Consider the following 11,752-nt stretch of genomic DNA (forward strand, 5'->3'; position numbering starts at 1 on the left):
ATTGTTAAAGCTAAAATGGTTTCTTTCCCTTCCACCAGACCATTTGTTAAGATATGCCCAGTACGGGCCTCTAGCAACGGTGGAATAGAAAAGCAGTCCGTCTCATAATTGAGCCGGAAGTTCCAAGACAAAGGGGGGAATGAAAGGGCGAGGGCTAGGCCCTCCACCTTGCCCCAGGGTAAGGGCTAGGCCCTCCACCTTGCCCCAGGGTAAGGGCTACGCCCTCCACCTTGCCCCAGGGTAAGGGCTACGCCCTCCACCTTGCCCCAGGGTAAGTGCTCCATCTTACCTTGGCCACATGCTTGGCAAGGAGCTTCTTCCCGGAAGTCTAAGCCTCTGCTAGCCACACCCAGGAACAAGACACAGACTTGTGCCTGGCCAACCAGCAGAGCACAGTCCTTTCTCCTCCCTTTCCTCCAACTCCCCCTATATAACCGGTCTCCACACAGAGTTATCTCTCTCTCTGCTTCCTGTCGCTGCGTCAGCAAGGTGGGGGAGCCGAGCTAGCTCGAATAAAGACTCTTATGCTTTTGCATCGGACTGGCTGGCTCCCTGATGTGGTTTCTTGGGGATCCTGAAATCTGGGCATAACAGTTTATTCTCTCTTTTTAAAGAATTTTTTAATTTAGCTAAATTTAATATACTTGAAATCACAGGGAAAGCTTTATCAAATAAAAATTAGCAAATATATTAAGTTTTTGCCTCTGAGAAAGGGCAAGACAAGTAATTTTGTTTAATATTTCTTAAAATACAGCAGTGGAATTTTAAGATGTAATTTGAAATAACAAAAGCTCCTCGCTGGAGGTGGGGCAGCATTTGCCCCTTGTGAATCAAAAGTTTACTAAATACTAAATTTACTTGCTTCGCTTTGCCTTTGAGAAAGAACTGTCTGGAAGGAAATAAAAAGAGGTTTCCTTCAGATGTCTAACTAAAATTAAAAATCAACATATTGGGCCTCAAAAGCTAAATTAAATAATGTGTGTTTTGTCTCCTTAAACAAAGTTTATGTAAATCTACCCAAAGACTAACACCAGAAATTTAATTAAGGTCATTTACTGTCCATAACTTAGGACAAGTAAAGTTAAAAGAATAAATGTTATTTCAAACTGACTTAAAATTGGCAAATTGGGTTACGTGGATATTCAGGGGAACTTAGCTGTCACCTATTAAAAGATAAACTTTTACAATTTTTATATAAGACCTCCATCATTATACCAAAAAATACTATGCAGGAACCAATTCCTGGAGCTTTAACTGTTTTTACTGATGGGTCATCAAATGGAAAAGCTGCCTGTCATACTATAAATTCTGACCGAGTCATATTGACCAGTCACACTTCTGTGCAAAGAATTGAATTAAAAGCTATTAAGGCTGCGTTGCAGATTTCCAACAGTCTATTAATATAATTTCTGATTCCTCTTATGCTTCGGGCCTAGTAAGTAGAATTGAAACTGCCCAGTTGAAATGGTTTAGCGACCAAAGTTTATTCTTACTATTTAAGCAGGTTCAGCAGATTGTGCAGCAGAGAAAATACCCTTTTTTGGCTGTCCAATTTATTCCCCTACTTAAAGGACTAGGGGTCTCTGGAGCTGTGGCCTCTGGCACAGCTGGATTAGAAACCGCATTACATACTTATAATAAATTATCTAATCAATTAATTAATGATGTTCAGGCTCTTTCAGCTACTATCAATGATCTCCAAGACCAAATTGACTCCCTAGCAGAAGTAGTTTTACAAAATAGAAGAGGATTAGATTTACTTATAGCAGAGCAGGGAGGAATATGTTTAGCCCTACAGGAACGCTGCTAACAAATCCGGAATCGTCCGAGACAAGATAAGAAAACTCCAGGAAGACCTGGTCAAAAGGCGAAGAGAGCTGTTCGAAAACCCCCTTTGGAGCGGACTCAATGACCTACTCCCCTACCTGCTTCCTGCACTTGGCCCCCTTGTCAGCTTACTGGTAATATTAACCTTTGGTCCATGGACTTTTAAGAAACTGACAAGTTTTGTCAAACAGTAAATTGATAGCATCCTGGCCAAACCCATTCAGGTTCACTACCACCGTTTAGCTACTATAGACCGAGAACGTGATTATGATTGCCAGAGCTCCCTCCCCACGGGGACAGCATAAAGCCAGAGGAATGCTTACCTACACTCTATATAGAGGAATGGTATGGGTACCGTCTGGGTGCAGGGCAAAGCACTGCAAGGGAAGGTCAAAACAGAAAATCAAAATTTTCTCGACAGCCTCTGGATTTCTCTGTGAGCACACCTGGTTTGCATAGAGGTTGGTATCCATACATATATAATTGTTGGCTCTGCCTCTCCTCCCCAAAAGATACCAAGAGCCACCAGAGGTGAGATCTGCCGATCTCATGGGAGGAACCAGGTCACTACTCCCCCAGTCGGTTAATTCCCACCCTAAAGTAAATGGTAAGGGAGGAATTGTTGGGAGCCATTATAAATCACATATACATCTCCAGTTTACAGCATAATAGGTTTATGGCTCCTCCAAGCCAACTCCCGGTTTGGCCTGGAGTTAAAATATAACACCCTCACCCTAAGCACAAAGCTGCTACATCTCCGCTGATAAGAGCACAGCTGCGACATTCCAGAGCCTCCTACATCCCTAGTGATAGGCTACGCCCATGGACCTCTTTGCCCACCCCCTCCCTCTAGAACAACATAAATTCTACCCGCTGTAAAAATAAAATTGAGGCTTGATCAGAACTTTGTCTTGCCTCCATTTCTTCGCGTCTCCTATCCTCTCATTCCTTTGCAGGATTTGGTGTGGAGTACCCACGATGCGTGCCCTGCAGGTCGGGGCAGGGTATGCCTCTTCCCATCCAGAAAAAGTGTCTGCAAAAACTAACAAAAATTTAAAGTTTCCTATGGTGTTTTTTTTAGTTACTATTTATTTATTTATTTTTGATTAAGGTATTACATATGTGTCCTATCCTCCGTCCCCATTGCCTGCCCCTCATTCATGCCCTCACCCCCCTGGTGTCTGTGTCCATTGGTTATGTTTATATGCATGCATACAAGTCCTTTGGTTGATCTCTCCCTCTTACCCCCATCCTCCCCTACCTTCCCTCTGAGGTTTGAGCATCTGATCGATGCTTCTCTGTCTCTGGATCTGTTTATGTTCATAGCAGCACAATTTATAATAGCTAAGATTTGGACACAGTCTAAGTGCCCACCAGCAGATGAGTGAATTAAAAACGTGGTACATCTACACAATGAAATACTACGCTGCTGTAAAAGCGAAGGAACTCTTATGGTTTTAAACATCGGTGTAAGGTCAGTTAACTTGCTAGTCCTCAAGTGAGCATATCCCTTTATATTGTATTTCTTTTCCTGTTGGAGCACATTCTGTTTTAGGAATATTTTTAGTACATATCTGACAGGATTAGATAATCTTCTGAATGGCCTTTTGTAAATGAGAATCCTTCAAATGTGGTCTAATGTGGTCCATTAAAGCATCCCTTCCATAATGGGTTCCTTCATGTAGGTGTTTGAGGATGGGATATACTAGAGCTTCAGGGAGTAAGATCATACCATGAGTGTAGATCTTCCATATAGAATTAGAGTTAGTGAATCCCCACTCATGGGCCCATTGCTCATCACATTCTGAGTAATGTGATTTAAATTCCGACCAGTCCAGGTGGGGAATTAAAGTCCCAAGAAGTGGTCACCCATGGGAGGCTTGTCTTGCTGCTTTGTCAGCAGTTTGGTTTCCCTGGCTTGTTTGGGAATTGTCCTTCTAGTGTCCTGGGCAGTGCTTTAAGCAATATGGTTTGGTAGATTAACTGCCTCTAGCAATTTTAAAATCTCTTTTACATATTTAATGTCCTTATTCCCAGATTTTAAGAGCTTTCTTTCCTTCCATATTGCCCCAGGGGCATGGAATGCCATGAAAGCATATTTAGAGTCAGTGTAGATGTCAACATTATTTCCCTGGGATAATTCTAAGGCTCTGGTGAGGGTTATCAGTTCAGCCTTTTGTGCCAAGATTCCTATGGCAAGGGCTTGGGCTTCTATTACCTTGGGCTTCTATGGTGACCACTACATACCCAGCTTATTGTTGATCATTCCCCGTGAAGCTGCTCCCATCTAATCTAATAAAAGACAAAAAGGGTAATTAACTGTACCTCCGCTATGCTTCCCATTGGCTAATCAGGGCGATATGCAAATTAACTGCCAAGAAACATGGTGGTTAACCTCCAACAAAGATGGCAGTTAATTTGCATACGTAGGCACAATGATGGGAGGCGAAAGGGGAAGGATGGAAGAAGCCGCCTGCCGCTGACGGAACCCAGGTGGCAGCCAAGAGCAGGAGAACCAGGCCGCCTTTGTGATCGGAGAAGCCGGGCCGCCTTTGCCAGCTTCTGTGATCGGAGAACTGGGCCGACTTTGCTGGCCCTGGGCCAGTAATCGGAGAAGCCGGTGGGGCAGGGAAGAGGCAGACATCCGCCTCTTCCCTGCCCCGCCTGGCTTCTCAGATCACTGATCACCAGTGATCAGAGAACACCCAGAGGCAGGGCCAGAGTTTGGGCTGTGTGGCTGCCTGGGGATGTGATCGGGTCCCCCAGAGCAATGCAGCCAGGCCCCAAAAGGAGACCCAGGGGTCGGGGCAGTGGAGCACGCGATCTGGTGCCCGGGCGGGGGCGCAGCCCCAGCCCCAGAAGGAGACCCAGAAGGAGACCCAGGGGCCTCCCAAGAGGAGAGTCTCCATGGTCAGATGGCTTGGTGTTGGGACAGGAATAAAGACGGAGGTGACTCAGATGCCTGGCGGAGGCATTAGACCAGCGAGCAGGGCCTTTCAGCCAGGACTCGGGATGGGGGTGGGGTGAGGGAGGCGAGTGGGGAAAAAGAGAACTACAACTCCCAGGAGGCTTAGCCGCCGGGGCCTGGGTGCCTGGCCATGAAATCGATGGGGCCTGTCATTTTGCACTTGAAGAGGTTCGTAAGGTTGGAAGTTCTGCTCTGGGAGCCAGGGAGAAATGGAGCTGGAGCAGAGAGAGGGGTCCATGGCAGCCGTGGGCTTTGAGGAGTTCTCAGCACCTCCTGGCTCGGAGCTGGTGCTGCCTCTGCTGTTCGGTGGTCACATCCTGGAGAGTGAGCTTGAGACCGAAGTGGAGTTTGTGTCTGGGGGTCTGGGCAGCTCCAGCCTCCAGGAGCAAGAGGAAGAGGCGGAGGCAGCCCAAGTCCGGCGGCGGCGGTGCCAACCGAAACTCAATCGCAGGAAGTACCAGGCACTGGGTCGGTGCTGCAGGGAGATCAGCAGGTGAACGAGCGGGTCCTTAACAGGCTCCATCAGGTACAGAGGATAACACAGAGACTCCAGCAGGAGCGGAGGTTCCTCATGAGGGTTCTGGACTCCTACAGGGACGACTACCGGGCCAGCCAGTTCACCATCTTACTGGAGGACGAGGGCAGCCAGGGCACAGATGCCCCCACCCCAGGCAATGCTGAGAACGAGCCTCCGGAGAAAGAGGGGCTGTCCCCACCCAGGAGGACGCCAGTGCCCGCAGAAGCCAGCAGCCCGGCCCCTGGCGAGGGGCCCAGCGGTTGGAAGAGGCGGCGAGTGCCATGGGAAGGGCGCCGGGCAGGAGTCCTGCTGACTCCGGAGCTGGCCCCCGTGCAGATAAAGGTGGAGGAAGACTTTGGCTTCAAAGCCGTGGAGGCTCTGGACTCAAGTTGGGTTTCTCGGGGGCCAGACAAGCTGCTGCCCTACCCCACCCTAGCCAGCTCCCCCTTTGACTGACCCCCCCATAAACAGACCCCATGCTCTCCTCTGCAAAAAAAAAAAAAAAAAAAAGCTTATAGAGGCATGCTTATATGATCAAATAGTATAAATATAGATGTAACAGGACAATAAAAAGAACCTGGCTATGATGATCACCTGAACGCTGCCTCTGTGTCATTCTTTCTTCGCCGACTCTGTCCACACCTTTGGGAACTCCTGGACCTGCTGGGGCTGGACCCCAACATTCCTTTTCTTATAAGGACTTCAGTGAGATGGGCTAAGGGTCCCACTGGAACTGCCTCAATTTAATGTAATCCCCTCTTTAAAGATCTTATCTCCATATACAGGTACATACTGAGGTACTGGGGATTAGGATTTTAACATACATTTTGTCGATTACCCAAATTAGCCCTTAACAACCAGCATGTTTCAGAAAGTAGATTCCTACAGGGTTATTTACCAAACATTCAGAAGTATTTTTAAAAGAGCTAAGCCCCTCACCCACCGCGTGGGCCCCTCACCCACCGCGTGAGCCCCTCACCCACCGCGTGAGCCCCTCCCGGCGAAGAGCGAAGGCCTGGGTTCCGGGCGCCGGAGGAAAACTGGTGCCAGCAGACAGGGGAAGGGGCCTCCAAGGGGCCCCAGATTGCGAGAGGGCACAGGCCGGGCTGAGGTACCCACCCGAGTGCACAAATTTTTGTGCACCGGGCCTCTAGTTTCTATATAATTCCCAGCCAGGTTCTGTTGGAGACTAGGCCAATAGATCTGATCTGCTGGAATAAAACTTTGCCAGTGATTTCTAAGCAATCATGTTGAAGGTCTGAGCTTTCCTCTGAGTCTGGGAGTAGGGTGGCTGGGTTTAAGGTAATGGTAATTTGTAAGTAACATTTGGGTTGTCTAATAAAATGGCCTGATGTTTTCCCATGTGCCCTGCTGTTAGCTAATACCCTCCTTTCTGTTCCAGGGTTAGGACCTGGTGTAGTACAAATACCACAGTAGGTTGCCCCAGAGAGTGAATTTCTCTGCTTCCTGTAAGATGTCACAGGTAGTTGTTATTGCCTGGAGGCATGGAGGCCATCTTTTTGTCATGTGATCTAGTTTATTTGAAAAATAACTTTTCCTGGTTAGATTTGTATTTAGCACTGAGTATGTAGTTCCCATATCTTGTTCCTCACTGTCAATTATAGCTGGGGCTTCTATGGGAAAATAGTAATAGGCAGAATGTGTCTAGGGGATCCCCTGGGCCTCCTTGTTTGTCATTGGATTCTTCATTCCTTTCTAACATTTCTCAGTGAGTGTTTCTATCCTTTTTCTTTTTCTTTTTGTTTTTGAGTTCTGGAAAGTTCTTTCTCCAATGGCCTTCCTCTTTGCAATAGGTGCATTAATTGATGCCTAGTGGGTCTTTTCCTTTTCCATTTGGTTCCCGCCTCTCCTGGTTTCCTTGCACTATTTCTAAGAAAATGGCATGTTTTAATTTCCTTGTTTCCTGGTCAAGGCTCTGGGAGAAATTTATTCCCAGTGCTCTGATTAAACACTGGAGCTTCCTTCTGATATCCAGAGCACTTAGACTAATAAAAGTCATTTTTACCATCCAGACATTTTCTGCTGCCTGTGGATTAGCATCATTGAACTTCCAATATGCTTGATAGATCCTTTTAAAAAATTCAGAAGGATCTTTGTTTGGTGTCTGTTGAATGGCCTGTATCATATTTAGGCTCTTTTGTTTAGCCACCTCTTTCTTAAGCCCTTTCAATATGCATCTTTTGTAAAGTTCTAGGATGGCTCGGTCCCTGCTATTTGAGTCCCAGTTGGGCTCCATCAAGGAAATTGCCCCAATTGGGGTTCCCATTGATGAGCCTCTAATTAGCCTTATTTATTTTTGTTAATCCTCACCCAAGGATATTTTTCCATTGATTTTCAGAGTGGAAGGGATAGGGAGAGGGAGGGGGAGAAGGAGAGGAAGAGGAGAAGAGAGAAGAGGAGAGAGAGGGAGAGAGAGAGAGAGAGAGAGAGAGAGAGAGAGAGAGAGAGAGAGAAACATTGATGTGAGAGAGACACATCAATTGTTTATCTCCTGCATGCACCCCAACTGGGACCGTGGATCAAACCTGCAACCCAGGTACATGCACTTGACCAGGAATCAAACTCACTACCCTTCAGTACAGGGATTGATGTTCTAATTACTTAGAAACACTGGCCTTGTTTATAACTAGCTACTTTTCATCTGCTTTTAGCAGGATGTTAAAGAAAGCCTGTGCACCTGTGCAGTTTGTATAGTGAATAGCAACAATGGAGATAATAAGATCTGTAATTTTCTGAGGATCCTCCCTATATGAGGGGTTAGAATTCTTCCAATTCAGTACATCTGAAGTGAAAAATGAAGTATGGGCCAGTAGTGGCCAGTGGGCTGGCCTCCCTGGCTTATTCTGCCTATAGGTTATTGCTTCAAAGGAAAGTATCCTGATCTGAATACGGATGCTGCTTTTTGGCCAAATTGGGTGTCCTGCTGGGACTTCAATGGGAAGACTATTCCTCATCATACACGGGTGGGGCTATCATCTCTCTGGTCCCTATGTCAGGGGTATATATCAGCAAGAGTAATTACGGGGAAAATATTCCTGCTGCTAATTCTGGGTCACCTGGGTTCAGGTTTTAATTTTTAATTTTTTTATTTTAATTTCTTTATTGACTAGGTTATTACATATGTGTCCTTATCCCCCACATTACCCCCATTGCCCCACTCACCCCCTGTTGTCTGTGTCTATTGGTTAGGCCTATATTCATGCATATAAGTCATTTGGTTGATCTCTTCCCTTACCCCCACCCTCCCCTACCTTCCCTTTGAGGTTTGAAAGTCTGATTGATGTTTCTCAGTCTGTGGATTTGTTTTTGTTCATCAGTTTATGTTGTTCATTATATTCCATAAATGAGTGAGATCATGTGATATTTATCTTTCTCTGACTGCCTTATTTCACTTAGCATAATGCTCTCCAGTTCCATCCATTTGCTCCAGTACCATTTGCTGTTGCAAATGGTAAGAACTCCTTCATTTTACAGCAGCGTAGTATTCCGTTGTATAGATGTACCACAGTTTTTTAATCCACTCATCTACTGATGGGCACTTAGGTTGTTTCCAAATCTTAGCTATTGTGAATTGTGCTGCTATGAACATAGGGGTGCATATATCCTTTCTGATTGGTGTTTCTCGTTTCTTGGCATATATTCCTAGAAGTGGGATCACTGGGTCAAATGGGAGTTCCATTTTTAGTTTTTTGAGGAAACTCCATACTGTTCTCCACAGTGGCTGCACCAGTCTGCATTCCCACTAGCAGTGCACGAGGGTTACTTTTTCTCTGCATCCTCGCCAGCACTTGTTGTTTATTGATTTGTTGATGATAGCCATTCTGACAGGTGTGAGGGGGTACCTCATTGTTGTTTTGATTTGCATCTATTGGATAATTAGTGACTTTGAGCATGTTTTCATATGTCTCTTGGCCTTTATTCTGTCTTCTTTCAAAAGTATGAAAGTATCTATTTCGGCCTGTTGCCCATTTTTTGATAGGGTTGTTTATCTTCCTTTTGTTGAGTTGTATGAGTTCCCTGTAAATATTAGAGATTAAACCCTTATCAGTGATAACATTGACAAATATGTTCTCCCATGCAATGGGCTTTCTTATTGTTTTGTTGATGGTTTCTTTTGCTGTGCAAAAGCTTTTTATTTTGATGTAGTCCAATTTGTTTATTTTCTCTTTAGTTTCCATTTCCCTGGAGCAGTATCAGTGAAGAAATTGCTTTGGCATATGTCTGAGATTTTGCTGCCTGTGGATTACTCTAGTATTTTTATGGTTTCCCATCTTACATTTAAGTCCTTTATCCATTTTGAGTTTATTTTTGTGTGTGGTGTAAGTTGGTGGTCTAGTTTCATTTTTTTGCATGTATCGGTCCAATTTTCCCAACACCATTTATTGAAGAGGGTGTCTTGACTCCATTGTATGTTCATGCCTCCTTTGTCAAATATTAATTGAGCATAGTAGTTTGGGTCAATTTCTGGGTTCTCTATTCTATTACATTGATCTATATGTCTGTTCTTGTGCCACTACCACTGTTTTGAGAACAGTGGCTTTGTAATACAACTTGATATCTGGTATTAAGATCCCACCTACTTTGTTCTTCTTTCTCAGGATTGCTGTGTCTATTCAGGGTCTTATTTAATTCTAGATGAATTTTTGGAGTGTTCGTTCTAGGTCTGTGAAATATGCTGTTGGTATTTTAATGGGGAGTACATTGAATCTATAGATTGCTTTGGGTAGTATGGACATTTTGAGGATGTTGATTCTACCAATCCATGAACACGGTATGTCCTTCCATCTGTTTATGTCTTCCTCTATCTCTTTTTTCAGTGTCTTGTAGTTTTCTGTGTATAGGTCTTTTACCTCCTTAGTTAAGTATATTCCTAGGTATCTTAATTTTTTTTGTGCAATGGTAAATGGGATTGCTTTTCTAGTCTCTCTTTCTGTAAGTTCATTATTGGTGTATAGAAATGCCATAGATTTATTGGCTTTAATTTTGTATCCTGCTACATTGCCAAATTTATTTATTAAGTCTAATAATTTTTTGATGGAGTCTTTAGGGTTTTCTATGTACAGTATCATGTCATCTGTGAATAATGACAGCTTTGCTTCTTCTATTCCAATTTGGATGCCTTTTATTTCTTCTTCTTGTCTGATTGCAATGGCTAGTACTTCCAGTACTATGTCAAACAGGAGTGGTGAGAGTGGGCATCCCTGTCTTATTCCTGTGCTTAGGGAAATGTTTTTAGTTTTTGCCCATTGAGTATAATGTTTGCTGTGGGTTTGTCATATAAGACTTTTATTATGTTGAGGTATGATCCTTCTATTTCCACCTTGCTGAGAGTTTTTATCAAGAAAAGGAGTTAAAAATTTTGTCTAATGCTTTTTCTGCATCAGTTGATATGACTATGTGATTTTATCTCTCAATTTGTTTATGTGATGTATCACCTTTATTGATTTTCAGATATTGTACCATCCTTGCATCCCCAGGATAAATCCTACTTGGTCATGGTGTATGATCTTTCTGATGTACTGCTGGATTGGAATTGCTTGACTTGTGTTGAGGATTTTGGCATGTATGTTCATGAGGGATATTGGCCTATAACTCTTTCTTTGTGTTGTTTTATCTGGTTTTGGTATTAGGGTAATGCTGGCTTCATAGAATCAGCTTGGAAGTGTTCCTTCCTCTTAAATTTTTTGGAATAGTCTGAGGAGGACAAGTTTTAGTTTTTTGAATGTGTAGTAAAACTCCCCTGCGAAGCTGTCTGCCCCCGGGCTTTTGTTTGCTGGGAGCTTTTTGATGACTGCTTCAATTTCCCTCATAGTTATTGGCCTATTGCGATTTTTAGATTCTTCCTGATTGAGTTTTGGAATGTTGTATTTTTCTAGGAATATGTCCATTTCCTCTAGGTTGTCTAGTTTGTTGGAATAGAGTTGTTCATAGTATTTTTTTAACAATCCTTTGTGTTTCTGTGGGGTCTGTTGTTATTTTGCCTCTTTTATTTCTGATTTTGTTTATTTGGGTCCTCTCTCTTTGCTTCTTGGTGAGCCTGGCTAGAGATTCATCGATTTGTTTATCCTTTCAAAGAACCAGCTCTTGGTTTCATTGATCTTTTGTATTGTTTTTTTTAAATTTATTTGTTTGTTTGTTTGTTTTGGTCACCATGTCATTTATTTCTGCTTTGATCTTAGGTTGTCCCCTTTCTTTGCTGAATCATATTGTGTAAAGATATAAACTTCAGGACACAGGGGATTTCATCCCATTTCCCTGACCATTGGCAAAACAATTCCCATTGCATGATGGTGTAGTAATTTAGGGAACAATTTAGAGGCCATTTTCTCCAGTAGTTTAAAGCATACGTAGACCAAGCAGTGTTACAATAGAAAACCAATTCTCTCTTAGTCATTGGAGCATAACTATAATAGACCAAC

General features: G+C 43.7%; 1 pseudogene; it reads left to right on the top strand.

The window, feature by feature from the left end:
* Nucleotides 1-5,004: 5,004 nt before the first annotated feature.
* Nucleotides 5,005-5,768, top strand: LOC139009991 (TCF3 fusion partner pseudogene; annotated as a pseudogene).
* Nucleotides 5,769-11,752: the final 5,984 nt, after the last annotated feature.

Source organism: Myotis yumanensis, unplaced genomic scaffold (assembly GCF_028538775.1).
Source record: "Myotis yumanensis isolate MYYU_CA2020_CCGP unplaced genomic scaffold, mMyoYum1.0.hap1 SCAF_5, whole genome shotgun sequence".
Taxonomy (NCBI): domain Eukaryota; kingdom Metazoa; phylum Chordata; class Mammalia; order Chiroptera; family Vespertilionidae; genus Myotis; species Myotis yumanensis.